Raw genomic sequence first — 21,285 nt, 5'->3', positions numbered from 1 at the left:
TGTCGTACAAAAAAGCTTGGTTGGCGAAACAGAAAGCCATTGCAATTGAATATGGCGATTGGGATGAGTCATATGCGAAACTTTCGTCGTGGCTAACACACATGCAAAATCATTTTCCTGGATCATATTTTCAAATACTACATGACGATTTTATCGTTGGGAATACGGTTAGTTGCAAACACCGTCAGTTTCATAGAGTTTTTTGGACTTTTGGCCAATGTAAAGAGGCTTTCAAGTACTGTAAGCCAATCATACAATTTGACGACACACATTTGTACGACAAATATTGTGGGACCCTCTTAATGGCCACATCACAAGATGGAAATGGTGGTGTCCTTCCTTTAGCATTCGCGGAGGTCGAAGGTGAGACGTTGACAGCGTGGTCATGGTTTTTGGCACACTTGCGTGAACACGTCACAGATAAAAATGATATTTGTCTGATATCTAATTGACACATGAGTATAAAGTCCGCTGTCGCTAACGAAGCACTTGGTTGGCAACCTCCCCACGGTTATCATGTCTACTGCGTGCGACACATAGCAAGCAACTTCAATCGGAAATTCAATAATGCCAAACAAAAAGAAATGTTGAAGAAATTGGGTAAGATTTCATATTTGATGGTCACGTTTATTTAACTTTCATATATAGTTAAAATTGTTATTCATAACTAATTTTATGCAGCCTACATTCCTTGCAAGCACATTTTTTTAATCAAAATTTAGAAAAATTTGGTCAACTGAGTCTAGCCCTAGCAACATGGATTGATTGCATTTCAAAGGAAAAATGGACGATGACTTATGATAGAGAAGGACGTCGATATGTCCACATGACAACCAACCTCTCAGAATGTATCAATAAGGTTTTAAAGGATTATCGCAACATTCCCATAACAACATTGGTCAAATCAACGTACAGTAGGTGTCGAAAGTACTTTGTTGAGCGTGGCCGCCAAGCCTAAAGATAGTTAAATGAAGGACAAGTCTATTGTTCAAAGCTTGTTAAAGAACTTAGGAAAAATCAAGAACAAGCTTGAACACACATTGTTCGCGTGTATGATATCCACTCCACAAGGTTTGAAGTAGAGGAGACCTTCAACCCTATAACGCAACGTGGTGGACAAAAGTGGGCAGTTAACATGAATGGTCATCATTGTCAATGCGGAAGGTATTCTGCGCTTCACTATCCATGTTCACACATTATTGCAGCTTGTGGTTACGTGAGCATGAACTACTACCAATATATAGATGTTGTTTACACAAATGAGCACATCTTAAAAGCTTACTCCGCACAATGGTGGCCTCTTGGGAATGAAGCGGTTATTCCTCCTTCTAATGACGCATGGACACTTATCCCTGACCTAACTACAATTCGTGCGAAAGGTCGGCCAAAATCAATAAGGATAAGGAATGAGATGGATTGGATCAAACCATTTGAGCACCGACAAAAATGTAGTAGATGTGGAGCCGAAGGGCATAACATGCATCGCTGTCCAATGCAATCTGAGCGTGTGAGTTGTTCAAATCATTGATTTATGTATGTTAGTCGAGTGGCTTGTATTTGTTTAAGTTCTCTTCAATGTATTGAATTTGTGGGGTTGAATGAATTCGTTAGTTAATAACATTTTGGTTTGTGTACATTAGTTATTTGTGGGGTTCAATGAATTCGTTAGTTAAAAACATAAACCCTAACCCTAAACCCTAAATCTTAAACCCTAAACCCTAAGCCCTAAACCCTAAACCATAAACCCTAAGCCATAGCCCGTAGTCTTAAACCCTAAACCCTAAACCCTAAACCTTACACCATGAACCCTAAACCATAACCCAAAACCCAAAACCCTAAACCCAAAAGCCTAAGCCTTAAACCCTAAACCATAAACCCTAAGCCCTAAACCTAAAACCAAAGCCTTAAACCCTAAACCATAAACCCTAAGCCCTAAACCTAAAACCAAAGCCTTAAACACTAAACCATAAACCCTAAGCCCTAAACCATAAACCCTAAACCCTAAACCTAAAACATAACCCAAACCCTAAGCCTTAAACCCTAAACCATAAACCATAAGCCTTAAACCCTATACCCTAAGCCCTACACCCTAAACCCTAAACCTAAAACCTAACTGAAAACCCTAAGCCCTAAGCCTTAAACCCTAAGCCCTAAACTAAACTATAACCCTAAACCGTCAACCTCAAACCCTAAACCCTAAACTATAACCATAAACCTCAAATCCTAAAACCAAAACACTAAACTCTAAGCCCTAAATCGTTTAAATCTATGCAACTTCTGATGATGAACCTTATAATTTGAGCAAATAGGTTGGTGGAAAAACTCCAGACTGATGCATGTAATGAAATAAAATTACATTTAGAAGTTGAAATTGGTGTTTGTCGTTAGTTAGTACCATTACTTATTTTCATTTGTCTACTTTAATTTTTCTTTATAACTTTATTTATTATTCTAGTTTGATGCGCGACATAAAAATAGTCATTACGGTGTTCGTGATGGTGATTCCATAACAAATAGTCATTGAAAACGAAATTCCATAACAAGTAGTATGAGATACCATAAATTAAGTGTGAAATTCAAATTACAAAGATACAACAAAAATTTTAAATAGAGACATCAAAATCAGCCATTATGGTGTTCGTGATGGTGTGAGGATGTGCCACATGGTCGATCCCACCTTCGGGCTTGACGATCAGGATTTCTTCTTGCGTGCTGTCTCCGCCCTTGTTGCTCAGTCTCAGTAGAAAACTCGTGACGCAAATCAACACCTAATAAGTCACCCATATCAGGTATTGCTCCGGGTACATTCCATTGCGGAGCTAATGGGGAATTAGGTGTTTCCATTGAGGCATCATGTTGCTGCGAAAAGGTCATAGTTGGCCATGAAAAATGAGGATGTGTCTCCGCAACACCACCAAACGAATGTTCACTTGCAGACATATCAGTGTCATGACCTTCAAAAGGATATTGATACATCTGCGAAGGATATTGAGAAAATGTTGGTGACCTTCGAAAGGATATTGATTCATCTTGTTTGCCTTTCAGTGTTAGCCCATGGATATTCTGTGGTTGCGAAGGAAACTCGGGAATAGGTTGTTGCATTCCAAATTGTCGCAACACTCTATCCGGTTGGTACCACTCAACAACATGGAAACAAATGAATGGCACCACTGCGCACCACGCTACACTACCAACCAAACAAATTGGAGGCAACATCGACATAACGGTTGCTGTGTAAGGCTCACACAGAAACTGCATACAATAACACAAATGTTAATTTTGACTTAAACATGACATTTTTTATTTATTATGTAACGAATACATAACGATGTTCTTACCTCATGTCATTTCATGATATCCAATCTGCGACGAGAAACTATGAGATCATCATTGCCAATATGCTGGTTTCCACGTCGCAGCCACCTACAAAAAAAAATATGAAATAATTAGTGGCGACGCGTTACATTATTAATTATTTTCAAATGAAATCTTATTTTTAAAACAACTAACCTGTGTCCGAGTGGTTTATTTTCTATTACAGGAGGAGTCCTCTTTGGAGCCAAAGTCGTGCAGCGTTCCCATGCCCACATTTGGATTAAGATGCACATACCTCCGATTGATTTAATTTTATAATCGGTGGCCCTGCACATCTCTCTATATAAATAAGCAAGCACGGCAGGTCCCCATGCATACGTGCTGCACTGTTCAAAGTCACGTAAAAATTGGAGGTACCTTAGGGAAACTTTACTACTGCTTTTGTCAACAAATAGAACACCTTCTATGAATCTGAGGATCCATGCACGGGTAAACCTCTGTAGATGTTCTACGTTACCGTCATGAATATTTATTTGTGAAAAATGTTGTACCAACCAACTTAATTTGACTACACTGCCTTGAAGTTCACCTTCCTGTGGTCTGACGCCCAACAATTCTTCACACAATTCAGTCCAATCAAGATTAGTCTGACCAATTAATGGTGCCCCATCAACACGCATGCCTAATAATACAGAGACGTCTTGAAGAGTAATCGTACACTCTCCGCATCTCATGTGAAATGTATGGGTTTCAAGCCTCCATCTTTCAATCAAGGCAGTAATTAATGATGAATTTATTTTGAGGTAGCCCATCTTCATTATCCAATAAAACCCAGATTGTCGAAGCAGAGGAATAATTTCCTTTGGTATTTCTTCTTGACCTTGATAAATCGGGACAGCTCGTCTGATGTGCAATTTTCTGTCTGGTTTCCCATTCCAAACATGTTCTGAAACATGTTTAGGTTGCATCCATAAAACGTCTACATCTATTGGACCAGACTTAATTTGTATACTATGAAGATGACGACGAAGATGTCATTGATATTGTAAAATAAAATATAATACAAAAAATTGACAACAAAAATTTAACATAAAAAAATTAATTTCACTTACAACAAATTAATTAAAATCTCAATAAATAACAAAATACATAAGTTTGAACAACAAAATACTATACAAATAACAAAATTATAAATTAAATTACATAAAAAACATAAAATACTAACTAAAATACTATACAAATAACAAAATTAAAAATTTAAATACATACATAAATTTAAATAAATTACCAATTTTTTTCCGATTAATAAAATTTAAATTAAATTACATATATTACACAAATAAATTAAAATAAATCCAAAAAATAATAAAAATTAAAAATAAGAAAACTAAATAATATTAACATTCTAACAAAATTATAAATTATATTACATAAAAAACATAAAATACTAACTAAAATACTATACAAATAACAAAATTAAAAATTTAAATACGTACAGAAATTTAAATAAATTACCAATTTTTTTCCGATTAATAAAATTTAAATTAAATTACATATATTACACAAATAAATTAAAATAAATCCAAAAAATACTATAGAAACAAAAATTTAAACAATATATATATATATATATATATATATATATATATATATAATTAACAACGTATCATATATTCCAATAAAAAAAATAAGTAAACTAAATAATATTAACATTCTAATTAAACCTAATATACCATATATATAACATAAATAATACCATACAAATCTAACAAATCTAAACCAAATAATAATAACATACCAATTTAAAAAACTTCAACAAATTCATATTAACAAATTAACTACAACTAATGTACCGTATAACACAAATAATTAGATACCAACTAAAATTATAACATACACATATAACACAAATAATACCATACTAATTTACAAAATCTAAACAAAATAATATTATCAAAAACTAACCAAAAGCACAATTAATACTAACTTGACATATGTATACTAACCTAACTAATATTCTTAAAATAATATTTATAAGTCAACTAAAACTAACCTAACATATATATATAACACAACTAATAATTTACAACTTACAAAAACCTAACCTAACCTAAATAATATTAATATGTCAACTGAAATTAATTTAACACACATATATATATATATATATAACACAAAAGTATAGGGCAAACAGGATAAAAAAAATTAACTTACCCAAAGCGCGTATTAAGAATAACAACCAAACAGTGTAGGACAGGGCAAATAGGATTAAAAAATTCACCTAAAACACATAAAAAATTTCTCAATTAAAATTAATATATCAATTAAACTTAACTTAACATATATATAACAAAAAAATTTAAATTTTCAGTTAACAAAATACTTACCTAGAACACGTAGTAGCAAGAGAAGAAAGAATGCAATGGAAGCAGGAATCAAGAGAAGAAACGAATGCAGTGAAGGGGATACAAACAGAAGAAAGGAATGCATGCATACGAGAGCCTCGCGTTGCGCTTTATACGCTGAAATTTTTTTGAACTTCAACTCGCCAGTCAAACTGGCGAGTTCTTCCTGCAACCCGCCAGCGCCAATGGCGATTCCTGCGTCCCTGCAACGTTCACCTGCACCCCCCTGCGACGTAGTCCTGCAACGTAGCCTGGCCCTTTGCCCTCTCCTGCCAGGAACTCGCTAGTTTGACTGACGGTTCCCCCATGCATGATGAAATCGCCAATGGGGATGGTGGGTTCTTCACTGCCAGCGAACTTGCCAGTCTGACTGATGGTTTGCTTAGGGCATGCATGCAATTTACGTGCAAAATAGCCCCTTGGCGAAAAATGTTTGCAAATGACCCCATCTGGGGAAAAAGTTTTTGAAAGTGCCCCAAAGGGGGCAATTTGCCGAATTGGTGTCATGTACATTGTTCCTTAAGAAATACCTAGAGCTCAAATATGCACCCCCCCAAGGAAAAGTATAGTCCTTAATAGGACTTGAATTGTTCAAAGAGTTTAATGCATGCATCAACACCCATTTAATATGAAATTGATATATAAATACAAAATAATGTTACATCACAAGTTTGTTTCTAATATAATCTAGCTTTTTTTAAAATCTATATTAAAAATGAATTTCAATAATTTTTTACAAAAATTTATCAATAATTAAAAATAATGTTACATCACAATTTAAGTTTTTTTACATAATTTAAATGAGTGGATTTGTGAAATCACAACTATTATGTTGAAGTTGTTATAATAATATCAGTCAAACAATTAAAAAATGTCTGCTACTAAAAATAGATAAGCAGCCCTCAGCACTATAAACTACTAATTTCATGATTGTTTAATCTTCAGCCCAAATAATTATGTGCCAAAGACCTTTTTAAATAACTTTATTATAAATCCAAGGTTCAACTATCACAAGTTATGATGTGATTAATAGCAGTGAGTTCATCATTGACGTCCTGCATATAACAAATTATGATCAAGATCCAACCTAAAAAAAAAATGTGCCCATAATATGACAATAGTTTTGGAAATTGGAACTTGCTTTCACAAAAGAGTTGTTGTTGGATAAAAACTATATCAACTAAAGAATTTAAAAGAAAAAGTCACCATGCACCTGAGATCCAGCTTTCCCCGGAAGAGATTGCAAGGCTTCCTCACCAAATCCTAATGTGCATCTGAGAAATATTATCATGTAAGAAGCTTGGAAACAGACTAGTACTAGACATATCTTTATCTATAATTGGATATCTAAAGAGGCTTTATATGGTGCGAGACCATATACAGACTATCGCATAAAAGTATCGGTAATATTCTTCTTTTTTACATTAAAGCATTTATCATCAATCTAATCTTATTATTCAGAGTATCATTTGTATCTATTATCTTTTTATCTACTCAAACCTATTTATAACCCATATTATTGGGGAGGATACTTGCACTTTTCCAAATCTCCCTCTAAAAATCAGGTCTATTATTTGAACCATAGTGCTTAATAGAATCAACACTAATTACTAATGAATAATGATCTAATGCAGGTTTATAGGCCATATATGGCTAATTCTTTTATGTGTTATGTGTGGTTGAGGCTCAGAATCACTAAAAGTTGGATTGAAATTGCATAGCCTGGATCAAATGCTTGAGCACCAAGGAGGATACCATTTACCTGTAGTTCACAATTAACAAGCTATATCCAAGGGAAGAAAGATAAGCAAATGGCTTTGAAAAGCTTGACAATGAGAGAGAGTGCGGTCTCCCATGAAGAACTACAATTAGTGGATCAAGTGCATCACTTTTATTAGTTTTTTATGACACAAATATAACTTCATATGGTTGACTATTGTTGAGACTTTGGCAAGTGCACTAAATTGTCACAAGTAGTAAAGTGCTCGGAAGTCCGAGTGTCGAATTCACAGGGACTTTGTTTGTACCTAGACTAATGCAAACCCAATTTACAAGCAAGAGATAATAAATTTAAAATAAAAAATAGAAAAAGATAGAAGATAAGAAAAGATAAAATTAGAAGATAAAGGAAAAGATAAAAGAATTAAAGATAAAGAAAAAGGTAGAAGATTAGAAAAGTGAAAGATAAGAAAGATAAAAGATTTAGATAAAAAAAGATAAATTCAAGATGAGATAATGTTGGGAACTGACTTGCCTAGCCTGCCTAGGATGTATGAGTTTATGATTTTTTCTTTACCAATTCAGGTGATTCTATCCCACTCACATCTATTCATTTACTTGCCCCTGATGCCTCACGATGACAAGCCTATTTTACCTATTTATCCCCCAAATGCCTTTGCAAAGACTCAATAGATAAAATGCATGAAGTTCTAATTCTAGATGTTTGCTTTGACGCATGGGCATAATGCAATCACTCTATGCCTAACAATGATTTTATTATGATATCTTTTCTTGCTCTATTAGAAGTTATCCTTTCTCGAGCGTCTAACCCCTAAAACTAATGCATGCATATCTTCTTTAAATCTTATTTAGAAGTTACCCTCTCTCGAGCATCTAACCCCTAACAGAATACAAAGATGAGTATGCAAGATAAAAACAGAAAAGAAAATAGGAAAGAAAAACCTGGTATTGCATTGATAAATAGTGAAGAGTACATCATACATCGCATTGGCTTCTAGGCCTGCCAGGCCCTAACTAAGGGTTTAGCCACTCATGGTCATGAGAGATTTACAATGAGAGGAGGGGTGAAAGAAAGAAAGGGAATAAATGAAACCCCTAGGAGAAGGGGTTTTGTGGTGGTGTATTCTTTCCTTTGGACTGACTCTCTATTTATAGCTGTTGAACTGGGCATTGGGCCTCCGTAGGCGCGCTCAGCGCGACACACCCTTGCTCAGCGCGTGTAGATTGCGGGCATAGCGCGCGTGTTGCAGGCTTAGCGCGTTCTTTTGTTGGATCGCAGGCTTAGCACGCGTGTTGCAGGCTTAGCGCATTCTTCTGTTGGATCGCAGGCTTAGCGCGTGCTTCTGTTGGATCACGGGCTTAGCGCGTGATGCGCGCTCAGCGCGCGTATTGGGCTGGACCTGCTTCAATTTTTCTGGCCTTTTTGCTTGTTACACCTCCAGTTTTATATCTGCAGCCAAAATTCAACAAAACATCAATTATTTAATATTTAAGCGCAAATAACTGCTAAATAATTATTTTTAAAGACAATTTTGCCTTATTTTCTATTATCAAAATACAATTATTTAGCAGTTATCAACTATTACCTGAAATTAAAGTTGAGATAATAATAATAATAATAGTTGATGAAAAATGTATAGACTTGATCATCATGCTTTGCATAAAGGTTTACACAAACATAACAAAAATACCTTCTATTGTCATAACTACCTCAACACATTGATGGAAAGTAAAACTTGACTGTTATGCCAGATAGATGCTATAACCAAAGTGTAGCCATCAGAAAGCCATGGATCACCAAGGATAGTTGAACAGTAAAGCCAGGGAAGCCACCATCCTTAGCAAACAACTCAACTGAAATCTTAAAAAATTGATACAAAATGAAAACCAAAATTTTTAGTGTAAGTTTGGGAGAAGATAAAAGAACAATATGATGTAGTCAATTGTGTAAATTTGATTTGGAAAATATAGCAATGAGTTCATAGGTTGGGTCTTGATGCTGCCTCAGCCAAATAAGAAGCTGAAAAATGATCTTTCTGGAACAGTCGTGAACTGGTATTTGGTTTTTTAAAACATTGCTAACAACTACAATTCCTAGAGGCCAGTACAAACACTCTCATTAACTTGATACTAGACATAGGTCTATGGAAGTACGATATCCATCCCATTTAATATCTTATATGGAAATTGAAGCCAGGATTCGTAAACAACAACAAGAAAGAAAATTAAGTTATACAACACTGTATAAAATAACCACAGAGATCTGTAGGATGTTGTAGTCACTAAATTTATAGGAATACTTATGTGTGTACCTGACAAGTAGTAGAAATCCTTGTACCAAAAGCAAATGTTTGAATTCTATCTTCATTGATAAAACTTGCTTCCTGCCAAATAAATAAGAAGTCTGCTATAATCAGACCAAAAACAACTGCTAAATTAAGGATAAATTTCGTGGTTAATTCTAAAGCAAAACATATTTATCAATTTCTATCATTTTAAGGGGACAGGGGTCAATACAAAAAGTTTCTAAAATTGAAAAGGTGAACTAGCTAGCATTAGCATAAAACTAAATTACCTTAATGGGTCTCACTTTCTATTGTGATTCTCTGATGTTGTACTTTTTCTAATTGATTATGCCGATAATAGCAAATGCAGTATAGTTAGCTTCACGGAGAATTATGATTTTTAAACAACTTGATTTAGACACAGAAAATAAAATTCCACATTGAAAATGAAATTGAAACAATGATCCATTTTTACTGATATAAGTAGTAACTTTTAGAGATGAAGGCAGTTAAAAATGAATCATTCAAAGTAAAATGCATTCAGGGGTCAAGAGAAACACATATCTGACATAAGTGAGGCAGATAAAAATAAATAAATCTAATGTAAGTGAGAAGCTCTAACAATGACCAAAAAGATTCATTCAGAGTATAGGAAGTTAAAAAATGAATTACTTTCACCTAAATACAACTCCATGAACAAAGAGTAAAAATCATTTACAAAGAGTAAAATTCATTCAGAGTATATAGAAAGATAAAAAAATGAATGATTCATAGTAAAATGCGTTGAGGGTCAAGAGAAACATAAATATCTAACATAATTCAGAACCTCTAACAATTTTTAGAAAGATTCATTGAGAGTTTAGAAATACAACTCCATAAACAAAGTGTAGAAAGTTAACATCTCTTGCTTCTATTCACACTTCCACGCACAAGGAATTTGGACTGAGTTCCACTATCTTTTTCTGTGGATCTGATTCCACTCCATGGTTTCATTGCGTAATCCTTTTCAGTCTTTAGATCCCCCACGCCAACATCATTTAGTGGATCTTCCACTTCAACCCACTTTTGTGTTCTTGTTTGATACTCACATCCAATTTCAATGTGACTTGATGACAAAATTTTCCTACTTTGGAAGTGGTAGGTAGACAGACAATGATTAAGAAATTTGCCGAATCAAGTTACAAACCGAAAAATCAAGATAAAAAAGATTTGATAGAAACTAAAAAAATAAACAAATTTATTCACCGAGAAAGAGGAGAGAAAGGGATTCGAACCCTCGATAGTTCTTTGTTCCGAACTATACCGGTTTTCAAGATCGGGGCTATCAACCACTCAGCCATCTCTCCAAAAGCTAATTTCTATTTTATCTTTATTCCACTGAATAGAACATGAGCCAAAGTCTTTTTTTTTTTTAAAGAGAAGAATCAACATTCTTGGCACCTTCGAAGAGAAGCTCTTCCTGATCTTGATCTTTCTTCCGATCTTGATCCTTAAATTGATTCTTACAAAAACCTATCCACCTTCAATAACCCACCTACCACATAAGTACCAGATGGGAGGCAAGCCCCCAAACCCCAAAAGGAGAACACTCCCAATACGAACCAAAGCTGGAGAGGATTAAGTCGAGAATGGATAGAGGAGCATGATTGCAAAACCATTTCATCTTAAGGGCTCTAGAGAGCTCTAAGACCACAATTAGAGGATTGCTAACACTCGGACATTACAGAGACTTTAAACAGGTCTGAAGTAGGAGTAAAGATTGGCAATGAGGACGAATTAGATAACTGCTTAACAAAGAAGAAAGCAAGACCAAGCCAAACTCTCTGGTAAGTAACCCAACTCTTGGATAAACCGCTTCTTCGCCTAAAAGAATACATCGGAGAAGAGCATGCTGATTGAAAGTGGAATAAAGTATATTAAATAAAATTAAGAAAGAAGGCCAGAGAGAACAAATCCATACAGTGCAGTGTTCTTTGATGAAGATAGGAAGGCTTCAAATCCTTTTAATGCATTCCCACATTGTCCAGGATCCTACAGTAAGTGACTTGTCTCCATAGCATACACCTATGATAAGGGGAAAAAGGATCAACAACGACTCGCTATAAATCACACCAAAAGTACATCACTACATGCTGAATTAAGCATAGACTACTAAGCAGAGACGCTAACATCATGGACGAGTTCACCGTACCCTTTTGCCCTAAAACAAAACATTGTGTTATAGGTTTAATAACCACAAAAAAAAAATCAATTCAACCAGAGAGTAACAAAAATAAAGGGTTATTACCTTTCGATTCCATGTTTGAGAGATGGATAGTATCAGCGAGTCTGCAAAAGTTATTACCTTTTGTGCGGTGTCGTTTTGTTCACGCTCATCTCAACCACCCAGACAAGGAAACCTCACTTCACTGGCAGCGGCGGTGCGCGACAGAGACAACCTCATCAAAACCCCAAAACCCAAATATGGTTGGCCTAGGCGACGCTCGATGGTGTGAACACCCTCACTCACCATCAATGCTGAAGTCGAGTACAACAACGACAGAAAGTGTGAGAGTGACGGTGAGCGAGACCACGAGATCGATGGTGAGGGAGACCGCGAGAGGGACAATGAGGGACACCGCAAGAGTGACAAGGAGGGACTAGGTCAAGTTGAAAGTAATGAGGGTGTGAGTGAGAGGGAAAAAACCTAAGATGAGTGATTGAGAGTCATTTAATTGATAGCGCATACCAGGACGGTGTCTCCAAAAATGTCGTGGATTTCTCATTTTTACAACGGTCATAATAGGAACCGACGTTGTATGATTCATTTGAAGACGAGTTTTGTTCCACCGTCCTTGTTTACACATGTCATAATTACAAAAATGCCACCATGTATTCTTCTAAAACGGTTTCAAAGGATCGATGTGGAAAGTGCATCATAAAAACCTCTTTTTCTAGTAGTGCTTGATGCCCTAAAGAAAATAATTATTAACGTCATCAAATGTTACAAAATTTTACTTGATCTTTATTTACCGTCAACCAATTTACGTTGATGATGGTTGTAGGGAAAATGTTTTTCATCTTTGGTGATGGTTGTGGGGAAAATGTTTTTCATCTTTGGTGATGTTGTAGAAAAATCTAAAGTTGAATCATGATTCTATTGCCAACCATAACCTAGAAAAAAATTTAGCATAAGGTTAGGGAAGGGATGTGTTGTGTGAAGAAGGAAGAAAAGAAGGGTTGGGGAGGAGGAGTAGGTTAGGGAAAGAGAAGGGAAGAGTTTGTTGGGATTGGGGAGGAGAAGGGAAGATTGGGGGTAGGGTACGGTTGGGCTTTGTAAGGAGAAGGAGGAAGGAGAAAGAGAAGGAATTTTGAGGAAGAAAGAAGGAGAAAGGGAAAGGGGGGTGCTAGGAAGAGTTGCAAGTAGGGTTGAGGGAGAAGAGGAAGGGATTAGAAATTTGAAATGGGGATAGGATGGACTTTTCCCCTCTAGGTAGGGGCCAAGAATAATCCTAATAGGGGTAAATAGTAATACCCTTACAACTATGCAAGGTTGGGCTTAAGCCACTATTAGCTGAATTGGGCTTTCAAACTGAGTTCGGTTTGGATCCATACCTGCAGAATCAGATTTAGGCTCAAGTTTATACTTGTTGAATGGGGCTGACTCATGCCACACAGCTGATATATATATTCTTAAATATGAAATGATGGGTGCATGAATGACCCCTACCTTGAGAGTTAGCTTTTAAGAAGTAGGGAAGATTATGAAAAAAGGAGCTAAATAGAGAATTTTACAATTTTTTCGCAACTTATGCATCATAGGTTGTTTTTTTTTTTTTTTTGGATTTGTCCATCATAACTTTTCTAATTGTTTATTCAACTATTGACTTGGTAGACAAGGTTTGGACAGCAATAATAATAATAATAATAATAAGCTTATCTTTCAGATGTAAGCACAATTTTAATCATGAAAGCACAAGGTTGTATCTCATTGTGATACGTACGTAACTATTTATTCACGAGAGACAAAGCAGAATAATGCTATTCTAGACCAAGTGATCATATGAACAGTAAGTTTAGCGTTAGCACTCTAATACGTGTTGTATTCAATGCACAAGAACCTTTCGGGTAATTTTCCTTATTTAACATATTGCAATCAGAAAGGCTTGCTAATTAATCTTTAAGCATTAGTATTCACCAAACAAAATTCTTTAAGCATTAGACTAAAAACTTCACTTTGTTAACCATGTTATAGATCTCTAAACAACACATAGAATTACAATGGTTGACTCGATCGAGTCATTCATTATTTTAAAGCACTTTTACATTTAAAATTTTAGTTCATATGTTCTTTCCTATCTACATATATTGCATTCACTGTGTCAGAAAAGCATTTTAATTAACATTTCTTCTTTATAACCTTTGTAAACCTGTGTTGATATGCTCGCTTTGCCCTTGTTTGACACCGTCTTTTTTGGCAATAGTGACGGTGGCTGCTTCGTCGGACACATTTTTTTCTTGGCCATGCCCTTCACTGTTGTTTGCTTGAGTAATTTGTCGGTGTCTATAACGAAACCCTAAATGCCATTATTGCTTTACAAAAAATTTGAACTTGATAGAGTAAGAGTAAACTAAACTGTGTGAGATTAGATTGAGACTTTTGTTCTGTTTCTTGAACTCTACGGTGGTTATTATTCTTGCAATTTGAAGAACGTGTATGGCGATGTCTTGTGTGTGGACCGCACAACGTTTAATGTAGAAGTTTTGGAAGCTAACGCCTAACTACTGTCCTATCTTTTGAATTTAGTTTACAAAGAACATTCGAACATGTGAAATAGCAAAAATGTTTGTTTTTATATAATTAAAATACATTATAAGTATATATATTTGCAACGTATGAAAAATATTTATTTAAATATCTAAATTGCATTTTGAATTTATAAAATAATTTAAATTCTGATAAAAAGTTATTTTAACTAAATTTCTTTTAAAAATTATTAAAATTTAATTTAAAGATAGAAATAATAGATGGTAGAACAAAAATCATAAACGAATAAGAAGATAAATATAATTTGAGACATCTAAGAGAATTTTTTTGACTAATGATAGTGTAGTGCATGCGTGAAATACTCCTCCAAAAAAAGAGAAGAATGAATATTAAGAAATGTTTAATTGAGAGTGAGATATTCATTCTCCAACTTGTGTGTTCAAATTTATAATATAAAAGTAAATTACTTTTGAATTATTTTTTCTGTCTCCTCATTTTTTTTCGATTATCCATAAATAACATTAAATACATTTTGAAGATAATTTAATTCATAATGAAAAAATCATGTGGTTTTAAAAGATGTTATATTATCGGCAATTAGGTTTTTTTAACAAATTAAATGGTAATTATATTACATTGTTAAATATATCATTTCCTCTACTCTTGTTATAAGGTTGAATTAACAAATTCATTAGGATTAAATTTTTTTGTTGATTTAGTTTAAAACATTATGAAGAATTAAGAGATTTGCTTAATTTAGTTTAGAATATTAAATTTATCATAAATTAATATTTTTTCAAAACTATTTCTTTGAATAAAATTAACCAACATTAATGAATTATTTATGTTTCTCTCTATATCATATTATTTTAAAACTGACTTTAATAAATGATATTTTTGTGAAAAAATAAAAGATTAAATTACAATTTTAATTTGAACCTTTTAATAAGAATTGAGATGATATTTGATTTAATCTATCATATAATGTCATTATATATTTAATTAATTAGTACAATATGGTCTGAGGTTAGACTTCATTCATGAACATCAACTAGTATTTTGATGGATTCAATTATCAATTTGGTTTTGAGAACATTTATTGTTGCAACAGGTTAAGCTTAATTTCAGTTAATATCACCAATGGAAAACGTTGAAAAGAAAATGATAAAAGGCTAGGGGATGTGGAACCAATCACGACCCGACATTACTACACATGATAAAGATAAGTTCGATTTTAGAATATTTTGCTCAAAAGAAGATAGAATCTCCACACAAGGACCCTATCGTTTTCCACTTTATTCATCCACATCCTTTGGAATGCACCACTCCACCATATCCATTGGAAATGTCTCAGCTGCTTTTAGTTCAAGCTAAGTGTTACCCCTGATAAGGACTATTCTTGTGTAAAAAACTGTAGCTTTTTTCTTCACTATGAGAGATACATGAATATGATGATTTTTTTTTTCTCGTGTATTCTCAACAGAGACAATCCTGTTTGAGAATTGAGACACTTGTCTCTTTTTTTAAGAGATTCGAATTTTAGTTCACTACATGATTATGATGATGCCCATGATCACTCATCACCCGCACATTCAAGATTCTATATAGTACTTATTTTACCACCTGAAACCAAGGTTCACTCAAGTCAATTGCATGGGCTGTGGGAAGACAACGTCACTCATGGGGCTCCTGCTAGTACTGTTCTACCTGAATGCAACATCTATTACTAAGGGGGTCTAACTCGGTGGAATAGAGTATGTGAGTTGTTGTAAATTCTCTATTATTTGTCTTTGATTCCTGCACACGAAAAAAAAAATGCAGCATCTATTATATTGTCACACTTCCTGTCTGGCACAGCCTCTTTCCCTTATAATTACCACACAGAAGATGTTACATAAATATGGTGTACTTAAAATCAAACTTGAATTATCATCATGTACCATGTGACATATATATGTTGTGACTTGTGCAACAAACACAGTTGCACTTGCAAATAGGTGGCTCTAAATGATGCGGTTGAGAACTTTGAAGGATCTATCTTTCCATGGCCATAATCAAACTCCTTTATATCAGTATTACAACTATAAGAACCCAAGTGGATCATATAAGGTTTGAGAACTCAGAACATGGGTTTGGTGGCACAGCAAATTGGTGGGGGGCATCATAGGTTAAGATTTTGAGAGTGTGTTGGGGTATATAATTGATTGTACAGTGCAAGGAAAAAGCAAAACAAAGGCATTTTACTAAAAACAGAACCTTAGTTCTGTCGACAGTGCAGCTGATTCAGAGAAAAAAAACACCTCTTAAGGATAGATTGTTTCCACCCCATGATGACACAACTCGACTATGAAAAGTTGGTATAACCAGAAAGGTTGGTTGGTGCAGTTAAAGGTGTTAAGATGGTTAGTTGAAATTGGTTGCTTAGTTAGTTTGTTCAATGTTAGTTACCACTTCTAATATGCTTTATAAATAGAGCATGTAAATACTTTCATTAGTATATCATTCAATAAATTACACAATGGTTTTCTGCTGTATTTCTCTTCTTTACTTTGACCTTTATAGTATATATGGCCACACCATGTTGGTGTTACATATATATATCCTAGAAGTTCTGCTAAAAGGAACAAGTAGAGACGGCCAATAGTTTCACGGTAGAGAGAAATCTGGGCTTGATTTTTGTAAAAATCATAAAATCTTAAGCTATAGTTAATTGGTCATGTTACAATTGATTGTCGTACAAAGGGCACGACAGAATAAGCTGAATGCATTATATAACTTTGAAAGGACGGCATAAGTCATAACAGTGGTTTTGGGGAATAATTAAAGCCTAAAAGTTATTGATTTAAATTCCTAACTAATATGCCAAAGTTAGACTCCGCAAGTTTATTGGTCCCTACAAATATAATTTCTCTGGATAGAGCTATATAGGAATGACTTCATCTGATTCTATTTCCCCGCGCTATTTAATTTAAAAAAAGAAAGAAAGAAAGAAAGAAATTCATTATGGACATTCTCACACCTTTGTAATTAAAATGAGTATTTTATGAATATATAAGGAGTTAATCACAATAACTATTATATTTTTATCTAATTTTTGCGAATGGTCAATAGTGAAAAACACCATGCAAACCGTGTTCCTTGTAAATTTCTGCACGACACTAGCTACATGGTTTTCAGGTCAGAGAAAGTTACTACCTCTCTACCTTTAGCACATGCAAGTGGAAGGAGATAAGTATTTTACCTATAGAAAAATAAAACATGAAAATTGAGGATAAAGTGATTTGCGAATTTCATAAGAACAAATAGATGTTTACTAGACACTATACTTTTGTTTACAATTTTTTACTATTCCGGCGTAAACATTAATTAAGAATTACATGTTGTAGTTGAATAGGTACATAAATAGAGAGATATTCTCCTCTTTCTCAATTGTTTTTTTGTTACTGGGTAATAGACCGGGCTTAAGTTGTTTCTTATTGTCATTGATATGATTATTGTTCTAGTGGGTTTAAGATGCCGTTATTACCTATTGTCAATCCACATAAATAAATAAAAAATAGCTATTGTGAATTTACTGCTATTAATGGAGGTGTGAAAATAATTTTCTCAGCCACTCGAGCAGATGCCACCGTAATATACATAATGTCAACGCACAAACTCAATTCTTTTTGTCTTTTCTATGTTGGTCATAATACAAAATTCAGGTCAGGTAAATATGCTAGCAGATTTATCACCATCAATTTTTTTTTACAATGTACTTATATATTCCTTTCTCTGGGTTCTCCAACCGTTTTAGAATGTTGCATATTCTAAAATGATTTTGGGGACACAACCGTCTAGACAAATGTAGCAAATTCTGAACATAGCTTTTGAAACTTTAAACATTTGGACAACAAGGAAAACTGAACAACATCACCATGAACTCCAGAATAAGTACTAACAACAAACTAAATAACATAGACCAATTTCACATACCTTCTCAAGAAGATATCTACTTCCCTTAACTTAAATTATGAGGTCATTAGAAACTTCAGAAGAGACTCACTTGTATACAAAAAAAAAAGATATATTATAGTCATTAACTAGAAGAAAAATAATATACACAACCTAAGAAGAAAGAATCAAATAGATGAGTTTGTTAATGTCTCACCTTACTGCTTCTGCGGTGTAGAATGTATGAGGACGAGATCCTACTTTTATGAACTTCATGGCTTTCAGTTTCTTATGATCAAAATGATGCACTAATTATGACTAGCCAATTGCATACACTACTAGAAAAGTGTTATTTTACGACGAACATTCTAAGATGGTTATACGGAACCGTCTTAGAAAGTCACACGGTGACATTTTTGCAATTAGGGAAAACAAATATTTTTTTACGACGCACATTCTAAAATGGTTTTTCTGAACCATCTTAGAATGTACGAATGTGGCAATTGTGTGATTAACATGAACGTAAATGGCGACGTTTTGTGTAAAGAAACAACGTCATTTTCGCAATCCCAAATTATCTCCTTCGAAATTAGGTTATTCTCGCAAGTCCCTCACCTCGCTCAAACACTCTGACCCACTTGTGCCCTCATGCTCACCCAGTTTTCCTGCCTTCATTGAGTTCGTCTCTGGTGTGCTGACTCTGTTCATCTACTCATCGACCATCGAAGCTGTACAGGTCTTTGTCGCACTGACATCGTGTGTAGCCATCGTCACACAGGTAACTACTAGTGAGTGTCGGAATTTTATTTGGTTCTTCTTGTCTTTATCTAGAGCTGGTAGGTTAGGGATTTTGTTGGCAGTGTGTAATGAATGTCGTTTTGATCGTGATTTGATCATTTAGAGCTGCAAAAACTCATCATAAGTCCCTTAAACTAGGTACTATGTATGGCCACTGGTAGCTCTGCTTCATCACATAAGTCATATTTTTAAGTGCTTCGTGGCAGGTCCTTCTCTGTTGCCTCAAAAGCAACATTTTTCTTGAGCAATTTTGTTGAACTCTTATCCTTCTTAGTTGTCTTTTGTTTTTGCCCATCATTCTTGACATTACAAGGTTGTAAAATAAGAGCATGGTTGTCCAAAACTGTCCCTTGAATTAAAAAAAATAGAAGTAGAATTAGGATCTCAAAATGCAAATAACATGTAAATACCTGTAAATCTTTGCGAACATTTGTAGCAATTTCAGGGGCGTCAAACTCAACAAATCCAAGCCCCATAGAAACATTTTTCCCATTTTTCAAATGCTTCTTCACCTATTTGTGAAAGCAACAAAACCAAAATAAGAGAAGCAACAAAACAAAAATATGAAATATAGCTAAGTCATAAAGAGTTAGAAATAAAACCAATACCTTAACACTCAAAATGCTTCTCTCTTTCATGTGTTTAGTTAAAAGTTTCCTCAAACTTTCATCCATAGTCTTGAAATTTAGGTTCTTAACAAACAGGGACCGGGCTTGAAGCATGACAGATTAGTTAATAATTAATAATGAAGAACGAGCAATATGGATTATTTAGAAGCAACTAATTTCAACAATTTAAAAAATATAGATAGATGACAAATTTCATTATTGGAAAGAACAAACTTGATAGCTTGAATTTCCTATAGGAATATACTTACTTGGTGTAATTTTTATTTTCTTTTAGCTAAACTGTAAGTCTAAACTATAGTTAGTAGTTAGACTATGGTTAGTTAGTTTAACAGTTAGGACAACTATGTGACACCTGTCACTAACTAACTCAGGTTAGTTGACAATTACATAGCTTATATCATCCAAGTATTGTTGATACACATGATACAATGCCCCAAATAGCTAGCACTATAGAAATACCCTTAATGTCATCCATTTTGTCATGAAAGAACAACACTGCCAACATTGGAACAATAGGCACTCCCAAAGCGCTTATGGCATTAGAGAAGAATGAAAAAACCTCACGAATAAGCCCCAAGCAACCAATAGTGAAGCCTTTCCCAACTCATACTCCTTCATTTCATCCTTCAAACCACTCCACTCTCCACTAGCAAAAAGTCCTATTAAGGTAACAAGGGTAGCTACAAGGGAAGGGTGTAATATCATATCCAAGACCACTTTGAAAGTTTATCTTTTTGTGACCTTCTTGAACACAAGCAGTGTGATGGAAAGCCATAGTCCATACCATGTAGATGCACCAACAGTGCATATGAATCCAATCACATACTTTTTCTTTGAGATTTTTGTGGAATTTGAATCATCATGATCATCTGATGATGACTCATTTTTAAACACAATGAGGGTTAAGGAAATGGTGAGAAGGACTAGAGAGTTGATTATATAAGGTGTGAACTTGAGTGAGTTGAGAAAGTAGGAGAAGAAAGCATTGAAAGCCAATTAGGATGAGAAAATTGGTGAATAGGTAGAGACAGGAAGGTACCATAGTCCAAGTCATGAATATAAATAACAATCTAATGCCACAAGTAGGCCAATTGAGACATAGATAAATGATAGCATTGAAATTGATGGTTGTTTTGGATGAATGCTATTATTTTTGGTGAGATTTTTGGGTGCTAAAAAGAAGTAAACAAGAAGCTGAATTGGGAAACCAAGAAGTTGAACAAGTGTTCCCATCCATTTCTTTTTCCACCTTTTCATAGTACAAGTGAAGAATGGATGGCTACTCTGAGCCAACGGTAGTGTCTTTTTTTCTTACTCATTGTTGACTCATTCATGAACACCAAAACTATTGTCCTCCAAGGAATTTTTTTCTTTGGCTCCGTTAGGTTTTGCAAAAAAAAAAAAACAAAAATAACAAATGATTGATGATTATA

At 34.3% G+C, this 21,285-nt stretch overlaps 1 pseudogene; it reads right to left on the bottom strand.

Annotated features, from left to right (window-relative positions):
- Positions 1 to 8,837: 8,837 nt before the first annotated feature.
- LOC114374560 lies at positions 8,838 to 21,186 on the bottom strand (annotated as a pseudogene).
- Between the last annotated feature and the right edge of the window lie 99 nt (positions 21,187 to 21,285).

Source organism: Glycine soja, chromosome 2 (assembly GCF_004193775.1).
Source record: "Glycine soja cultivar W05 chromosome 2, ASM419377v2, whole genome shotgun sequence".
Lineage (NCBI taxonomy): Eukaryota > Viridiplantae > Streptophyta > Magnoliopsida > Fabales > Fabaceae > Glycine > Glycine soja.
Note: the sequence above shows the minus strand (reverse complement) of the source record. Positions and strands in the feature narration are given on the sequence as shown.